The sequence below is a fragment of the Saimiri boliviensis genome, chromosome 7 (assembly GCF_048565385.1).
Source record: "Saimiri boliviensis isolate mSaiBol1 chromosome 7, mSaiBol1.pri, whole genome shotgun sequence".
NCBI classification, from domain to species: Eukaryota; Metazoa; Chordata; class Mammalia; order Primates; family Cebidae; genus Saimiri; species Saimiri boliviensis.
This window is the reverse complement of record NC_133455.1, coordinates 111679434-111698775: the sequence shown is the minus strand read 5'-3', so window position 1 is coordinate 111698775 and position 19342 is coordinate 111679434. Positions and strand designations below refer to the sequence as shown.

Here is a 19342-nt window from a genome sequence, read left to right as displayed (position 1 = left end):
GAGGTGGCAGCTTCCACAGACCTCACCAGGAGCTCTTCCTTTACATTGCACTTCAGTGGAATACTTTTTGGCAAATTCTGCTCAAAACCAACATTTTGGGGAGTTTCTGTGTTGAGAATTTTCTCACAAGTTTTGCCCTGCACATCACGAATGCTGTCGTCTTAGTGATTTTTTCTGATCCTCTGATTTCCTCTCTTCTTGATCTTCATTTTCCTAACTCCTCCCACATATGTATATATCCTAATTTCTATAGTAAATCCCATACTATTTTAGTGATTGCTTTCTTGAGTGAATCATGATGGCCTAAGCTTGGTACTGAATCTGATTTCAGATGAACAGAATCTCAGGGGAAGGAATCTGGAATTTGTTCTCTGTTCTGATTAATTATAAAGGCATTAGTAACTCTGCTGCTAACAGTAAATGGGCTAACAGTGGTCCATGACATCCAGTGGCATAAAACTGTAATTATGACTTGAGAACACCTGCAAGTGAGCGCCAACAAAAGTAAAGGGTTTTTGCCCGACCAAGTTGCTGCATCCATCTGATATTATTTTGGAAATTAAGAAAATAAAAACTGAGGAGTTCTTTGTCTATTTGTGGCACTTGCAGACAGAAAATTGTCATCTCAGAGGTTTAAATTTTCCAATTATGACAAAGTAAGGATCTAAAAAACCATTTGGAATTTCCCTGAAAAAGAAATTCTTACCTCCTGTAAACACAGGATTAATATTTCCAAATTTATTAATTTGCAATGCAAATTGAATTCATGGCTGAGGATAACCCAATTCTGCTGAATCCCTGCCTTTCAAAAAAAAAAAATGTAGCTCTTCATTTTTTCTCTTGAAAAACTTGCAATGACCTTTCCTAAGATAGTGACTTAGCAGGAAATAGTGATCCTCCTCAAGACCCATTTCTACCATTTCCATTGTTTCTAGACCTATAACCAGTATCTGGTCCCAGTAGGACCCAGGAGCTGGGTTCAAAGAATGACCTAGGAAGAGGTCCCATGTATCCCAAAATAATTGTATCCCAAAATAATTATCAGATTTTATTAATTTATACTGATGAAAACCTGGGGGATATATACGTGAATGGATTTTAGGGATATTGGATCAGGTGGAAAGAAATTCATGTTGGATTGTGCAACATTTATTTATAAGGTGCACTAATCAGATATTCTGAATTCATTGTGTTATCCTGAGCACCTTGGCATGGCTCTTAACAGTTTGCTTAAACCTGGACGCAAAGATGATCTAAGCTGAACAAAGTTGAGATGCCAATTCTTCTTTGGTATAGTATCCAAATGTGTATGGAGATTGGAAGGCTGGAGTGTATTTAGGTGCCTGCCTACTGCCTACATGTTTCTCCTGAAAGATTCCAGGGGACAGACTCCTTCTCCAAGGTTTTATAAAATTGTTGAAGGTGCAAAGCATCCCAGAAGCACTGTGTGATAGCTGTCTTCTAAAGAATAGAAACGACAGGAGGAGAGATGTTTCATTTAACTGGGCTCCTGAATTCAGTGGAGATGATGGGATCCCAGATGATGGGAAACAAGTAGCAGCACTTGATCTCCAGGAAGGGGGTTGTAGTTACTGTAGTGGGCAAAAAAGCTAAGTAATCAGGGAGTTTTCACCTACAGAGTTCTTCGGTATTGGCTAATTGCTTGTTCTGTCACTAGGACTGAAATGGATGGGCAGACTCCTAAAGTTTAATTTGATTTGTCTTGTTCTGGTGAGGAGACGGAGTCTTGAATCACTTTCATACAGAGTTGTGGCTCTTCAACCAGTTTCCAGACATTAGCTTGTTGCCAGTCCCTGAGCCTCTTACATGGAGAAAAGATCAGGTTTTCTTTAAGATGATCCTTCTACCCTTTTAAAACATACAGTGTAAATCTTCCTCTAATACTTTTCTAAAGAGATTGGTAACCATTTACCTATTTACCAAATTAACTGTGCATTGGAAAAAGAAATTAGCCAATTTGTTTTTAGCAATTTCTGTTCAATAGCTCTGAACAAACATAACTCCTAGGAATGCAAAACTCTATTATTGCTATAATTTGAATGTCCCCTCCAAAACTCCTGTTGAAACTTAATTGCCATTGTGATAAGTGTTGAGATGGAAGCTTGATCAAAAAATGAGTTATTAGCTAATGAAAAGGGTCGTGAGTTGTGGTTAATTTCTGTTTATTCGGTTTATTCTAACAACAGTATAATATTTAGTTTAGGAATAAAGGGAATGACATTAGTAAAATAGATAAGCCAAATTTTATAGTATTTTGAATTCTCACAGCCAATTCTCAACACCCTCATTTGATGAGCCTCTGTTTTCTATAAATTGCTCCTAAAAGAGAGACATTTTATTTAACTGTCATGTTGAGTGTAACAAAATGATTGGTGTGAATTTACTTTGGAGATTTGCAAACTCAAGGCAACTTTTCAAGTGGAGTGGGGGAGATTGGTGGAGGCTCCAGGTTAAACTGTTGTAAATTCCAGGCTACTCTACAGGATGAGGGCACTTAGCAAACATAAAAGCAGTGTGGAAAAAACACTTTTTGTAAAATTCAGTTTTTATAGCATTAATCTCCCTGTGAGATAATAATCTCCAGATATAATAAATCAGAAAGAGGCCGGGCACGGTGGCTCAAGCCTGTAATCCCAGCACTTTGGGAGGCCGAGGCGGGCGGATCACAAGGTCAAGAAATCGAGACCATCCTGGTCAACATGGTGAAACCCCGTTTCTACTAAAAATAAAAAAAATTAGCTGGGCATGGTGGCGCATGCCTGTAATCCCAGCTACTCAGGAGGCTGAGGAAGGAGAATTGCCTGAATCCAGGGGGCGGAGGTTGCGGTGAGCCGAGATCGCGCCATTGCACTCCAGCCTGGGTAACAAGAGCGAAACTCCATCTCACAAAAAAAAAAAAAAAAAAAAAAAAAAAAAATCAGAAAGAGTAAGCAGAATCCATCTTAGAACACAGTCTCTTCTCTCCACACACAAATTTGTTCTTAAACCCAGGAGTTTTAAAATTCAAAAGGTGAAGTGATATGGAAACTGATCAAACATCACCCCAAAGCTTATGAGAAATACTTTGTTCATGTTATTAAATTTTGGATTATTGTTTCTCTGCATATCTATTTACCAGTGAACCAAAGGTTAATTCTGTCTGTAAATTAAATGGATTTGTAATTAGAGCCTTTTGTTTAATTTGCTTTAAAGATTATTCCTGTTTATGTATAGACCGCAATTTCATTTTTAAATGTAATTGCTTTTAAATCCCAGAGGATGCTAATGTAGATTCAGACCAATACATTTTAATACCAAATACTATGATTAAGGATTAACAATGTAAATTTTTATAAAGAAAGTTAAGTGCAGCTATCTCTGTGGCCCTCTTTTTAGTGGCTTCCAATTAAATGTTGCTGAGAGCATAACCTCCAGAAGCTCTAGAACATTGTACACCTGCAGCAGCTTCCCCAGCCACATTCATTGTGGAACATGGGCGAGAATACAAACTCTTCAATAAGTCAGTCTTACCAGACAGAGCCCAGGAAACAGGAAAAATAACTACAATCCAAGCAGTTCCTATTTTTCATGTCTACATTGGACCTCATCTCCAAAGGTTAGGGGAGACTTTAGATTGAGTCCAGGAGATTTCACCTGTGTTGTGGCCCGTGGGTCAGCCATGTCCCAAAGCTAAATATTTATCCCAACTTTTTACATCACAAACTCTTCCCTACACCAGATTGTGTGGTGGTTGGGCAACTGCACTTAGTGATTTTTTTTTTAAGTCACTGTGTGTCACTGGACAAGAGTGAGACAAAGAAAGTTGTCTTTAGTTGAATTCTTAGAGAAAACTGCTTTTAGATAGAATAAACTCCTCTAAAGGTGGGGGCACAGGTTAGGGGAGATTGGACACTGACATAGTGTAACCGGGCTTTTTCTTGGGTGCTGGTGAGGCACAGCTCCTCCAAGAGAATGCTGTGGGTTCTTGGTCTCCAATCTCTTAATGAATAAGCAATGGGACCATTGCAAGTGCACCATACGCTCGTAAAAGTAAATATCAGACCCAAGAAGTGTTGCAGAAAGGTGATTTTATTTAGGTAAAGAGAAGGAAAGAAAAAGAAAAGAAAGACTCCCACGAAGAGTGTGGAAAGGGATTCCAAAAGGAAAATCCAGCCAGGTGTGTGGATACGGACTTTTATCCTGGGAGGAACCTCTCCACCTTCTCCAAGACCCTGGGCCAATGAAAGGAATTCCTTAGAACTTCCACTGGAGTGATTGACTTTTAGTTTCTTCCCACGCCTGTGAAATTCAAACATAAACTGTTAAATCTCCTGGATGGAGAGAGATGGGAGGGGGCATGGCACTGGGAAATTCTCGCCCTTAAAAGTACACCCCTTCATGCACCTGGAAAGAGAACACATTCCCTCAATAGTTTGACTGTGTCCCCACTCAAATCTCATCTTGAATTGAAGTTCCCATAATCCTTAAGTGTAGTGGGAGGTAACTGAATCATGGGGGTGGTTACCTCCATGCTGTTCTTGGTGATAATGGATGAGTTCTCATGAGATCTGATGGTTTTATAAGGGGTTTTCCCCTTTCCTCCATTCTCATTCTTCTCTCCTGCCACCATGTGAAGAAAGATGTGTTGCTTCCCCTTCCATCATGATTGTAAGTTTACTGAGGCCTCCACAGCCATGCAGAGCTGTGAGTCAAAAAGCCTCTTTTCTTCATAAATTACCCAGTCTTGGGTATTTCTTCATAGCAGTGTGAGAACAGACTGACATAGGCACCCTCAGGGACCTTGCCTTCCTTCTAAAGAAGCTACATCTGACTGATCACAAGTGTGTATGTATTGTGTTTGTTTGTTTGTTTGTTTTGCTAAGAGGAAACTGCAATTTTCAGGCCGAAAGAGACTTTCTGGTGATTACTATAGAAAAGCTGAGAACTACTTCTACTGGTTCTCTTTATCCTTCTTTCATACTTTATTCAGTAGTTTCTTAAGATAAATATTGAAGGAATATTCAAAGAATGGCAATTTGAAGAATTACTGAATTCTTACAACCATCCACAGAGCTCACATGTATTAACTGGGCTCTGCCTCTGCTGTCTTCACCACAGCATGAAGAGATCAAGATATGCTTGGTATCCCCTATAAACCATGTCACCTCACCTCTATTATGAGGCTATAGAAAAAGGAAAAAGAAAAAAAAACCAGCCTCCATCCCTACATCAGCCTCACACATGCCAGGAACTCTGCAAAACTCTGCTTAGAAGATTTAACACCACATTAAATAAGCACTACAATGAGATTTTCATTTCAAAAGTACTTTATTGAAAAACAGCTATGTGACTAGCACCATTTTAAGTGTTATGGAGGCTACTATTAGAAATAAATGGCATATTCCTTCCCATCAAAGAGCATAGAATCTGCTTAGAAAAATAAGCTTAAAGTAAGCCTCCAGCAAATCTTGGTCCATGCTGTATAAGCCTCTGGGCTTGAATCCTCTGGGCTTGAATTGGCACTTAGGAAATATGGATAATTATTACAGGAATGGATCTCCATTTTGTGACTGTGTGTGTATGTGTGTGTGTGTCTTTGTGCACACGTGTGTGCATGTGTGTTAGACATGGAACTTCTCAGATTCATATAGTCACCTCATGGCCAAATTATAGAGGTACAGGATTCCAAATATTTAACAGAAGGCAAATTTCTGCTGCAGAGATGAGATAAAAAGCCTGTGTAAACAGATGCAAAATGAAAGGGAGGGAAAGATTCCCTCAGAACCTAATCATGCTGGACCACCTACCTGGAAAATTCAGAGGGAACTCAGAAAACTATTTCTTCAGTTTTGTCATTTTTAGATAAATTAGCAGGAAAATTGCCTTGACGCCACTCTTTCCCCAGTGGGTGGAGACACAGCTGGGCTAAGAGTAGGGGCCAAGTCAATCTGAATCCAAATGAAGGGTGACTCCGATAGGGTTGAAAAATAATCCCCTGCTCTCTGCCTCTGCTCTTCTTATCTAGAATCTGATTCTAGACAAGACCTCTGTCTTCGGGCTGGGATATAATTAAAGCTTATCAAAAGATCCTTCCCATTTCCCTATACACAATTGTGCTCTGTATTATGTTTTACGTATTTATCCAAATGCTTTAAAAATTCCCATGTACAATTTTTGAATAATTCTTGAAGATATCTGTATTCTTCATAAACAAATTTATAGCTGTACACAGGATTTCCCTTCATTTGCATGGCACTGCTGTAATCCAGTCTACACTATTGCCAATGTATATACAATTGTGCTACACTATAGCACAATGTTTATATAAATTACTATTTTCAATCTCTGTTGTTTGCTGAGTATATTTTCCCAATATGCTTTCCCCCTATGGGTTTTTTCCCCCTATAGTGTTTTACAGTGTTGCCTATTATTTCTGAGTGTGGTCAAAGTAGACAGGTTTTCTGTGTACTTATCAGTGTTTATTATGTCTTCCAAGATAACATCGTCAGTCAATCTGGAATGTTTCTCCAACACTGAAACTTCACTAAAAATTTGAGGGAATGATTACTATGACCCTAATTCTAACTAGAGCATATGTTCTAGCCTGAGCTAAACACTGATCCAGAAGGCTTTAAAATATTTCAAATGATATCAATCACCCTTAACTATCATCATTGGCAACTTTGCATTTAGATATAATGGCAAATAATTTTTAAAAAGACCTCTACAAATCAAGCTAGAAGCTAGACTTCTTACCATAACTCAGCAGAGCAAAAATGTATATTTAAAGGTAATAAAATGAATATTTTCACAACTTTAAAAATTTTTATAAGTATTTTTATATTTTTATAAGTATTTTTTAATTTTATAAGTATCAATTTATATTTGTTTCTGGGTATCTAAGAACAAAAATCCAACATATTTTATGTTTATAATCAAATGCTGAGTTTTTTTTTAAACTAGCAAAATGTTAACAGTAGTTGTCTCAGATATTAGGGTCATTGGTGGTTTTTATTTTCCACTTTTATTTTTTTTTTGTACATATATATATATATATATTTTTTTTTTTAAGTTCTGGGATACATGTGCAGAATGTGCAGGTTTGTTACATAAGTATGTGTGTGCCATGGTGGTTTGCTGAACCTATTGACCCATCATCTAAATTCTTCCCCTCATCCCCCAACCCCCAACAAGCTCTGGTGTATCATGGCCCCTTCCCTGTGTCCATGTGTTCTTATTGTTCAGCTCCCACCTATGAGAACATGTGATGTTTGGTTTTCTGTTCCTGTGTTAGTTTGATGAGGATGATGGCTTCCAGTTTCATCCATGTCCCTACAAAGGACAGGATCTCAATTTTTTTTTTTTGACTACATAGTATTCCATGGTGTATATGTATCATATTTTCCCTATCCAGTCTATCACTGATGGGCATTTGGGTTGCTTCCGTGTCTTCGTTATTGTAAATAGTGCTGTAATAAACATATGTGTGCATGTGTCTTTATAATAGAATGATTATATTCTTTCGGGTATATACCCAGTAATGGAATTGCTGGGTCAAATGATATTTCTGGTTCTAGATCTTTCAGGAATTGCCACGCTGTCTTCCACAATAGTTGAACTAATTTACATTCCCACCAACAGTGTAAAAGTGTTCCTATTTCTCTACAGCCTTGCCAGCTGAGACTGTTTCCTGACTTTTCATTAACTGCCATTCTGAATGGCAATTAATGAGATGGTATAAGATAGTATCTCATTGTGGTTTGGATTTGCATTTCTCTAATAATCAGTGATGTTGAGCTTTTTTTCATGTTTTTTGACCACATAAATGTCTTTTTGAGAAGACATCTGTTCATATCCTCTGCCTACTTTTGGAGGGGTTTTTTTTTTTTCTTGTAAATCTGTTTAAGTTCCTTGTAAATCCTGGATATTAGACCTTTGTCAGATGAGTAGACTGCAAAAATTTTCTCCCATTCTGTAGGTCGCCTATTCACCCTGAGTTTCTTTTGCTGTGCAGAAACTCTTTAGTTTAATTAGATCACATTTGTCGATTGTGGCTTTTGTTGCAATTGCTTTTGGCATTCTGTCATAAAGTCTTTGTCCATAACTGTGTCCTTTTTTGGTATTGCTAGGTTTTCATTATGGGTTTTTATGGTTTGGGGTTTTACATTTAAGCCTTTAATCTATCTTAATTTTTGTATAGGTGTAAGGAAAGGGTCCAGTTTCAGTTTTCTGCATATGGCTAGCCAGTTTTCCCAGCACCATTTATTAATAGGAGATCCTTTCTCCATTGCTTCTGTGAGGTTTGTTGAAGGTCAGATGGTTGTAGAAGTGTAGTGTTACTTCTGAGGTCTCTGTTGTGTCCCTTTGGTCTATGTGTCTGTTTGAGTATAAGTCTCATGCTGTTTTGATTACCATAGCCTTGTAGTATACTTTGAAGTTAGGTAGCATGATGCCTCTAGCTTTGTTCTTTTTGCTTAGGATTGTCTTGACTATAGGGAGTCTTCTTTGATTCCATGAAATTTAAAGTAGTTTTTTCCAATTCTAAGAAGAATGTAAATGGTAGTTTGATGAGAATAGCATTGAATCTATAAATTACCTTCGCAGTATAGCCATTTTTATGATATTGATTCTTCCTATCCTTATGGATACTATAAACATTCCATATGGATGGATGGAATGTTTTTTTCCATTTGTTTGTGTCCTCTCTTACTTCCTTGAGCAGTGGTTTGTGATTCTCCTTGAAGAGGTCCTTCACTCCTCTTGTTAACTGTATTTCTAGGTATTTTATTCTCTCTGTGACAATTCATTCATGATTTGGGTTTCTGCTTGTTTGTTGTTGGTGTATAGGAATGCTTGTAATTTCTGCACATTGATTTTGTATCCTGAGACTTTGTTGAAGTTGCTTATCAGCTTAAGGAGTTTGGGGACTGAGAAGATGTGGTTTCCTAAATACACTGTCATCTGCGAACAGAGACAATTTGACTTCCTCTTTCTCTATGTAAATACGCTTTATTTTTTTCTCTTGCCTGATGGCCCTGGCCAGAACTTCCAATACTATGTTGAATAGTGAGGGAGGGCATCCTTGTCTTGCGCTGGTTTTCAAAGGGAGTGCTTCCAGCTTTTATCCATGCAGTATGATATTGGTTGTGGGTTTGTCATAATAGCTCTTATTTTTGTAAAATATGTTCCATCAATACCTAGTTTATTGAGAGTTTTTAACATGAAAGGATATTGAATTTTATCAAAGATCTTTTCTGCATCTATTGAGATAATGATGTGATTTTTGCCTTTGGTTCTACTTACCTGATGGAGTACATTTATTGATTTTCTTATGTTGAACCAGCTTTGCATCCCAGGGATAAAGCCAACTTGATCATGGTGGATAAGTTTTTTGATGTGCTGCTAGACTTGGTTTGCCAGTATTTTATTGAGGATTTTTGCATTCATATTTATTGGGGATACTGGCCTGAAGTTTTCCTTTTTTATTGTGTCTCTGCCAGGTTTTGGTATCAGGATGAGTTAGGGAGAAGTTCCTCCATTTCAATCGTTTGTAATAGTATCAGAAGGGATGATGGTATGCTATTAATTACTGCCTCAGTTTCAAAACTTGCTATTGGTCTATTCAGGGATTCAAATTCTTCCCAGTTTAGTCTCGGGAGGGTGTATGTGTCCAGGAATTCATTCATCTCTTCTAGATTTTCTAGTTTATTTGCATAAAGGTATTTACCCTACCATTCTCTGATGGTAATTTGTATTTCTGTGGGGTCAGTGGTGATACTGCCTTTATCATTTTTTATTGTGTCTGTTTGATTCTTCTCTTCTTCTTTATCAGTCTAACTAGCAGTCTATCTATTTTATTTTTTTCAAAAAAACAGCTCCTAGACTCACTGATTTTTTGGAGAGTTTTTTGTGTCTCTATCTCCTTCATTTCTGCTCTTATCTTAATTATTTCTTGTCTTCTGCTAGCAGTTGGTTTAGTTTGCTCCTGCTTCTCCAGTGCTGATTGTAACATTAGATTGTCGATTTCTTATCTTTCTAGCTTTCTGATGTGGGCATTTAGTGCAATAAATTTTCCTATTAACACTGCTTTAGCTGTGTCCCAGAGATTCTGCTATGTTGTCTCTTTGTTCTCACTGGTTTGAAGAACTTCTTGATTTCTGCCTTAATTTGATTATTTACTTAGGAGCCATTCAGGAACAGCTTGTTCAATTTCCATGTAATTGTGTGTGTGTGGGGGGGGTGTGTGTGTCTATTGTTGTTATTGTTTTAAGTGGATCATTTTAATGTATACTAGAAATTTCACTTAAGCAAAACATTTAACCAGAACAGGTTTGCCAGGCTTTTTTTTTTTCTATTATTGTTTATATTTTTGTCTTTTTTTATTGCACTTTAGGTTTGGGGTACATATGAAGAACATGCAGGACTGTTGCATAGGTACATACATGACAACGTGGTTTGCTGCCTCCATTCCCATCACCTATATCTGGCATTTCTCCACATGTTATCACTCCCAATCTCCCTACCCCTACTGTCCCTCCCTTAGTCCCCTGCAACAGACCCCAGTGGGTGATACTCCCCTCCCTGTGTCCATGTGTTCTCATTGTTCAACACCTGCCTAAGAGGGAGAACATCCAGTGGTTGATTTTATGTTCTTGTGTCAGTTTGCTGAGAATGATGGTTTCCAAGTTCATCCATGTCTCTACAAAGGACACGAACTCATCCTTTTCATGGCTGCATAGTATTCCATGGTGTATATGTGCCACGTTTTCTGTGTCCAGTCTGTCATCGATGGGCATTTGAGTTGGTTCCAAATCTTTGGTATTGTAAACAGTGCCACAGTGAACATACCTGTGCATGTGTTTTTATAAGAATATGGTTTATAATCCTTTGGATATATACCCAGTAATGGGATTGCTGGCTCAAATGGAATTTCTATTTCTAGGTCTTTGAGGAATCTCCACACTATCTTCCACAATGGTTGATCTAATTTACACTCCCACCAACAGTGTAAAAGTGTTCCTATTTCTCCACATCCTCTCCAGCATCTGTTGTCTCCAGATTTTTTAATGATCACCATTCTAACTGGCATGAGATGATATCTCAATGTAGTTTTGATTTGCATTTCTCTAATGACCAGTGATGATGAGCATTTTTTCATATGTTTGTTGGCCTCCTATAGGTCTTCTTTTAAAAGGTGTCTGTTCATATCCTTCACCCACTTTTGAATGGGTTTGTTTTTCTTGTAAATCTGTTTTAGTTCTTTGTAGATTCTGGATATTAGCCCTTTGTCAGATGAATAGATTGCAAAATTTTTTCCCATTCTGTTGGCTGCTGGTTCACTCTAATGATTGTTTCTTTCACTGTGCAGAAGCTCTGGAGTTTAATTAGACCCCATTTGTCTATTTTGGTTTTTGTTGTCAGTGCTTTTGGTGTTTCAGTCATGAAGTCCTTGCCTATGCCTATGTCCTGAATGGTTTTGCCTAGGTTTTCTTCTAGGGTTTTTATGGTGTTAGGTCTTATATTTAAGTCTTTAATACACCTGTAATTAATTTTAGTGTAAGCTGTTGGGAAGGGGTCCAGTTTCTGCTTTCTGCACATGGCTAGCCAGTTTTCCCAATACCATTTATTAAACAGGGAATCTTTTCCCCATTGCTTGTTTTTGTCAGGTTTGTCAAAGATCAGATGTTTGTAGCTGTGTGGTGTTGCCTCTGAGGCCTCTGTTCTGTTCCATTGGTCTATATGTCTGTTTTGGTACCAATACCATGCTGTTTTGATTACTGTGGCCTTGTAATATAGTTCAAAGTCAGGTAGCGTGATATCTCCAGCTTTGTTCTTTTTACTTAGAATTGACTTGCTTCTGTGGGCTCTCTTTTGGTTCCATATGAAGTGTACAGTGGTTTTTTTTTCAAGTTCTGTGAAGCAGGTCTTAGGTAATTTGATGGGGATAGCATTGAATCTATAAATTACTTTGGGAAGTATAGCCATTTTCACAATATTGATTCTTCCAAACCATGAACATAGAATATTTTTCCATCTGTTTGTGTCCTCTCTTATTTCCTTGAGCAGTGGTTTGAAGTTCTCCTTGAAGAGGTCTTTTACATCCTGTGTTGGTTGTATTCCTAGGTATTTTATTCTCTTTGTAGCAATTGCGAATGGCAGTTCATTCTTGATTTGCCTCTCTTTAAGTCTGTTATTGGCGTATAGGAATGCTTGTGATTTTTGCACGTTGATTTTGTATCCTGAGACTTGGCTGAAGTTGCTTATCAGTTGCAGGAGATTTTGGGCTAAGACGATGCGATCTTCTAAATATACAATCACGTCATCTGCAAATAGAGACAATTTGACTTCCTCCTTTCCTCATTGAATACCCTGATTCTTTCTCTTGCCTGATTGCTCTGGCTAGAATTTCCAATACTATATTGAATAGGAGTGGTGAGAGAGGGCATTGTCTTGTGCCAGATTTCAAAGGGAATTCTTCCAGTTTTTGCCCATTCAGTATGATATTGGTTGTGCTTTTGTTGTAAATAACTTTTTTATTTTGAGATACATTCCATCAATACCTAGTTTATTGAGGGTTTTTAGCATAAAGGGCTGCTCAATTTTGTCAAAGGCCTTCTCTGCATCTATTGAGATAATCATGTGGTTTTTCTCTTTGGTTCTGTTTATGTGGTGAATTACGTTTATAGACTTGTGTATGTTGAACGAGCCTTGCATCCTTGGGAGGAAGCCTACTTGATCTTGATGGAGGATATTGGCCTGAAGTTTTCTTTTTTAGTTGAATCTTTGCTGGGTTTTCATATCAGGATGATGTTGGTCTCCTAAAATGATTTGGGAAGGATTCCCCTTTTTGGATTGTTTGCAATAGTTTCAGAAGGAGTGGTACCAGCTCCTCTTTGTATGTCTAGTAGAATTTGGCTGTGAACCCATCTGAACCTGGGCTTTTTTTGCTTTGTAGGCTATTAATTGCTGCCTCAACTTCAGCCCTTGTTATTGATCTATTCAGGGTTTTGACGACTTCTTGCTTTAGGCTTGGGAAGGTGCAAGTGTCCAGGAATTTATCCATTTCTTCCAAGTTTACTGGTTTAAGTGCATAGAGTTGTTTGTAGTAATCTCTGATGGTGATTTGTATTTCTGTGGAATCTGTGGTGATATCCTCTTTATTGGTTTTTATTGCATCTATTTGATTATTCTCTCTTTTCTTTTTTATTAATGTGGCTAGTGGTCTATTTTGTTGATCTTTTCAAAAAACTACCTCCTGGATTTATTAATTTTTTGAAGGTTTTTTTGTGTATGTGTCTCTATCTCCTTCAGTTCTGCTCTTAGTTATTTCTGGTCTTCTGCTACCTTTTGAGTTTTTTTAATCTTTCTCCTCTAGCTCTTTTAATTTTGATGATATGGTGTCGATTTTAGATATTTCCTTGCTTCTCATATGGACATTTATTGCTATAAATGTTCCTCTAAGAACTGCTTTAAATGTGTCCCAGAGATTCTGGTACATTGTGTCTGTGTTCTCATTGGTTTCAAAGACCATCTTGATTTCTGTGTTCATTTCATTGTTTATTCAGTCAACATTCAAGAGCCAGTTGTTCAGTTTCCATGAAGTTGTGCAGTTCTGAGTTATTTTCTTAATCATGAGTTCTAATTTGATTGTACTGTGGTCTGAGAGACTGTTTGTTATCATTTCCATTCTTTTGCATTTTCTGAGAAGTAATTTACTTCCAAATATGTGGTCAATTTTGGAGTAGGTGTTATGTGGTGCTGAGAAGAATGTATATTCTTAGGCCGGGCGCGGTGGCTCAAGCCTGTAATCCCAGCACTTTGGGAGGCCGAGGCGGGCGGATCACGAGGTCGAGAGATCAAGACCATCCTGGTCAACATGGTGAAACCCCGTCTCTACTAAAAATACAAAAAACTAGCTGGGCGTGGTGGCGCGTGCCTGTAATCCCAGCTACTCAGGAGGCTGAGGCAGGAGGATTGCCTGAACCCAGGAGGCGGAGGTTGCGGTGAGCCGAGATCGCACCATTGCACTCCAGCCTGGGTAACAAGAGCGAAACTCCGTCTCAAAAAAAAAAAAAAAAAAGAATGTATATTCTGTGAATTTGGGGTGCAGAGTTCTGTATATGTCTATTAGGTTTGCTTGGTCCAGATCTGAGTTCAAGTCCTGGATATACTTGTTGATTTTCTGTCTCATTGATCTGTCTAATATTGACAGTGGAGTGTTAAAGTCTCCCACTATTATTGTGTGGGAGTCTAAGTCTCTTTGCAGGTTGTGAAGAACTTGCTTTATGTATCTGGGTGCTCCCCTATTGGGTGCATATATATTTAGAATCATTAGCTCTTCTTGTTGCATTGATACCTTTACCATTATGTAATGCCCTTCTTTGTCTCTTTTAATCATTGTTGATTTAAAGTCTATTTTATCAGAGACTAGGATTGCCCTCCTGCTTTTTTTTTTTTCTTTCTGCTGCATTTGCTTGTTAAATCTGCCTCCATCCCTTTATTTTGAGCTTTTGTGTATTCTTGCATGTGAGATGGATTTCCTGGATACAGCACACAGATGGATTTTGACTTTTTATCCAGTTTGCCAGTCTGTGTTGTTTGATTGGGGTATTTAGCCCATTTACATTTAAGGTTAATATTGTTATGTGTGAATTTGATCCTGCCATTTTGATGCTAGCTGGTTCTTTTGCCCATTAGTTTATGCAGTTTCTTCATTGTGTCAATGCTCTTTACCATTTGGTATGTTTTTGGAGTGGCTGGTATTAGTTGTTCCTTTCCTTGTTTAGTACTTCTTTCAGGAAGTCTTGTAAGGCAGACCTGGTGGAGATGAAATCTCTTAATAATGACTTGTTCATGAAGGATTTTATTTCTCCTTTGCTTATGTAAGCCTAGTTTGGCTGGATATGAAATCCTAGGTTCAAAGTTCTTTTCTTTAAGGATGTTGAATATTGGCCCCCACTCTCTTCTGGCTTGTAGGGTTTCTGCAGAGAGATCTGCTGTGAGTTTAATGGGCTTCCCTTTGTGGGTAACCCGACCTTTCTCTCTGGCTGCTCTTAGCATTTTCTCCCTCATTTCAACCCCGGTGAATCTGACAGTTATGTCAACCTTGGGGTTGCTCTTCTTGAGGAATATCTTTGTGATGTTCTCTGTATTTCCTGGACTTGAATGTTGCCCTGCCTTGCTATGTTGGGGAAGTTCTCCTGGATAATATCCTGAAGATTGTTTTCCAGCTTGGATTCATTCTCTCTGTCACATTGAGGTACGCCTATCAAATGTAGATTAGGTCTTTTCACATAATCCCATATTTCTTGGAGGCTTTGTTCATTTCTTTTTATTCTTTTTTCTCTAATCTTGCCTTCTTGTTTTATTTCATTGAGTTGATCTTCAATCTCTAGTATCCTTTCTTCTGCTTGGTCAATTTGTCTATTGAAACTTGTGTATGCTTCACTAAGTTCTTGTGTTTTTCAGCTCCATCAATTCATTTATATTCCTCTTTAAGCTGTTTATTCTCATTAGCATTTTGTCAAACCTTTTTTCAAAGTTCTTGGTTTCTTTGCATTGGTTAGAACATGTTTTTTTAGCTCAGAGAAGTTTGTTATTACCCACTTTCTGAAGCCTGTTTCTGTCAATTCATCAGACTTATTCTCCATCCAGCCTTGTTCCCTTGCTGGTGAGGAGTTGCAATCCCTTGGAGGAGGAGAGGTGTTCTGGTTTGGGGTATTTTCATCCTTTTTGTGCTCGTTTCTTCCCATCTTAGTGGATTTATCTACCTGTGGTCTTTGTAGTTGCTGACTTTCAGATGGGGTCTCTGAGTACATGTTCTTTTGGTTGATAATGAAGTTATTTCTTTTTGTGTTTTAGTTTTCCTTCTAACAGTCAGGCCCCTCTGCTGCCGGACTGCTGGAGTTCCACTCCAGACCCTGCTTGCCTGGGGATCACGTACAGTGACTGCAGAACAGTAAGAGTTTGTGCCAGTTTCTTCTGTTATCTTTGTCCCTGAAGGATACTCACTAGATGTCAGCCTGTGTTCTCCTCTACGAGGTGTCTCTTTGGATATATGGAGTTGGAGAGCTGCTTCAGGAGAGAGTCTGTCCCTTGTAGGAGCTCAAGTGCTGAGCTGTGAGCTCTGTTGTTCTGTTCAGAGCTGCTGGGCAGGTACACTTAAGTCTACTGCAGTGGAGCTCATAAACACCTTTTTTCCCCAGGTGCTCTGTCCCAGGAATGTGGGGTTTTATTTCTCAGCTCCTGACATGCTGCTGTCTTTTTTCAGAGATGCCCTGCCCAGCAAGGAGGTAGCCTAGTCACAGTCTGTCAGCACAGGTGTTGCTGAGCTGCCTTGGGCTCTGCCCAGCTGCTGTGTGAATGCAGTTTTGTTGATAGAGGTATAGTTAGAATGGCCTCAGTAATGGTGGTGTGCCTCAGTAATTGCAGACTGCCTCTGTAATGGTGGACTGCCTCAGTAATGGTAGCCTGGCTCAGTAGTTGTTGACTGCCTCAGTAATGGCAGATGACCTTCCCCCCATAGAGCTAGACCATCCAAGGTTCAGCTGTGCTTGCTGTGAAACTCTCAGTCTAGAGCATTTCAGGTTTCTGGTCTTTGTGGGGGTGGGACTGGCCAAGCCAGATCACCTAGCTCCCTGTTTCAGCCTTTTTTTTTTTTTTTTTTTTTTTCAATTGAACAGGCGACTCTGTCTCCCAGGTGTTACAGGTGCCAGTTGAAACAGCGACCAGATTTGTGTGCGTTTTTGTGTGGAGACCCACTGCACCAGCTAAAACAGCCATGCTGGAGACTCATGGTGCTTTTCCACCCAGGAATCTCCTGGTCTGTGGGCAGCAAATATTCGTTTGTAAATGCACTGATCACTCACCCTCTGCATTTTTGCTAGGAGCTGCAATCCAGAGCTGTTCCTATTCAGCCATCTTGGATCATCTCCTCAATTGTGTGTTTTGGGTGAATTTCTTAATCCTGAGTTCTAATTTGATTGCACTGTGGTCTGAGAGACTGTTATAATTTCAGTTCTTTTTCATTTGCTGAAGTTTAATTCCAATCATGTGGTCAATTTTAGAATAAGTGCCATGTGGCACTAAGAAGAATATATATTCTGTTGATTTGGGATGGAGAGTGTTGTAGATGTCTGTTAGGGCCACTTGATCCAGAGCTGAGCTCAAGCCCTGAATATCCTTGTTAATTTTCAGTCTCATTGATCTGTCTACTATTGACAGTAGGGTGTTAAAATCTCCCACTATTATTGTGAGGGAGTCTAGCCTCTTTGTAGGTCTCTAAGAATTCATTTTATGAATCTGGGTGCTCCTGTATTGGGTACATATTTATTTAGGATAGTTATCACTTCTTGTTGAATTGATCCCTTTATTAGTATGTAATGCCCTTCTTTGTCTTTTTTAATCCTTGTTGGTTTAAAGTCTGTTTTGTCAGAGACTAGAATTGCAACCCCTGATTTTTTCTTTTTGCTTTCCATTTGCTTGGTAAATTTTCTTCCATTCCTTTATTTTGAGCCTCTGTGTAACTTTGCATGTGAGATGGGTCTCCTAAATACAGCCCACTGGTGGGCCTTGACTCTTTATCAAGTTTGCCAGTCTGTGTTTTTTAATAGGCCTTTTAGCCCATTTATGTTTAAGGTATTTTTATGTGTGAATTTGATCCTGACATCATGATGCTATTTGGTTATTTTGCACTCTAGTTGCAGTTTCTTCATAGTATTGTTGGTCTTTATATTTTGGTGTGTTTTTGCAGTGGCTGGTACTGCTTTTTCCTTTCCATATTTAGTGCTTTTTTCAGGAGCTCTTGCAAGGTAGGCCTGGTGGGGACAAAATCTCTCAGCAGTTCTTTGTCTGTAAAGGATTTTACTTCTCCTTTGTTTATGAAGCTTAGTTTGGCTGGATAGGAAATTCTGGGTTGAAAATCCTTTTCTTTAAGAATGTCTAATATTGGTCCTTAATCTCTTCTGGCTCATAGGGTTTCTGCTGAGAGGTCTGCTGTTAGTCTAATGGGCTCCCCTTTGTAGGTGACCTGGCCTTTTCTCTGGCAGCCCTTAACATTTTTTCCTTCATTTCAACCCTGGAGAATCTGATCATTGTGAGTCTTGGAGTTGATGTGGTGTTCTCTGTATTTCCTGAATTTGCGTGTTGGTCTGTCTTGCTAGGTTGGGGAAGTTCTGGATAATATCCTGAAATGTGTTTTCCGGTTTGTTTCTGTTCTCTCCATCTCCTTCAGGAACTCCAATCAATCATAGGTTCGGTCTTTTTACACAGTCCCATATTTCTTGGAGGCTTTGTTCATTTCTTTCATACTTTTTTCTCTAATCTTGTCTCAATGCCTTATTTCAGCAAGGTGGTCTTCAAACTCTAATATCATTTCTTCTGCTTGGTTAATTTGGCTGTTGATACTTGTGTATGCTTCAGGAAGTTCACTTGCTGTATTTTTCAGTGCCATTAGGTCATTTATGCTCCTCTCTAAACTGGTTATTCTAATTAGCATCTCCTCTAACCTTTCATAAAAGTTCTTAGCTTCTTTGCATTGGATTAGAACATGCTCCTTTAGCTCAGTGGAGTTTTTTATTACCCATCTTCTGAAACCTAATTCTGTCAATTCATCCATCTCATTCTCCATCTAGTTCTGTGCTCTTGCTGGAGAGGCATTACGATCATTTGGAGGAGAAGAGTCACTCTGGCCTTTTAGGTTTTCAGCGTTTTGTTTTGTTTTTTTTTTTCTGTTGATTCTTTCTCATTTTCCTGTTTGTCTAGTTGTGATCTTTGAGGCTGTTGACCCTTGGATGGGGTTTTTGTGGGGACTTTTTGTTGTTGTTGATGCTGTTGTTGCTTTGATTGTTTTTCTTTCAGTGGTTAGGTCCCTCTTCCATAGGGCTGTTGAAGCTTACTGGGGGTTCACTTCAGGCTATATTCATCTGGTTTGCTCCCATTCCTGGAGATATCACTTGAGGACAGAGAACAACAAAGATAGGTGCCTGCTAATTCTCTGAGATCACTGACCTTGAGGGGAACCAACTTGATGCCAGTAGGATCACTCCTGTATAGGGTATCTGACAACCCCTTTTGGAGGGTGTCACCCCAGTTGGGTGGCATGGGGAATAGGACCCATTTAATGAGACACTTTGTTCCTTGTTGGAGGGGTGTCCTTCACTGTGGGTCATCTCACTCGTCTGGGCTCCCCGGATTCGTCAGAACTACCCAGAGGAAAGGCTTAGTCTGCTGGTCTGCAGAGACAGCAGCCACCCTTCCCCCTAGGGGATCAGGCGCAGGGAGATCAGGGTTCTGTCCCTGAGTCCCTGGCCGGAGTTATTGGAGTTCTTTCAGGTAGGCTCCA

General features: G+C 39.0%; 1 long non-coding RNA gene across 1 annotated transcript in view; it reads right to left on the bottom strand.

Annotated features, from left to right (window-relative positions):
- Positions 1 to 4069: 4069 nt before the first annotated feature.
- LOC141585187 (uncharacterized) overlaps positions 4070 to 19342 on the bottom strand; it is a 200447-nt gene continuing 185174 nt past the window's right edge. Inside the window, exon 3 of the long non-coding RNA XR_012518579.1 lies at positions 4070 to 4299. This is a non-coding gene — a long non-coding RNA (uncharacterized LOC141585187). The remainder of the gene's footprint in view (positions 4300 to 19342) is intronic.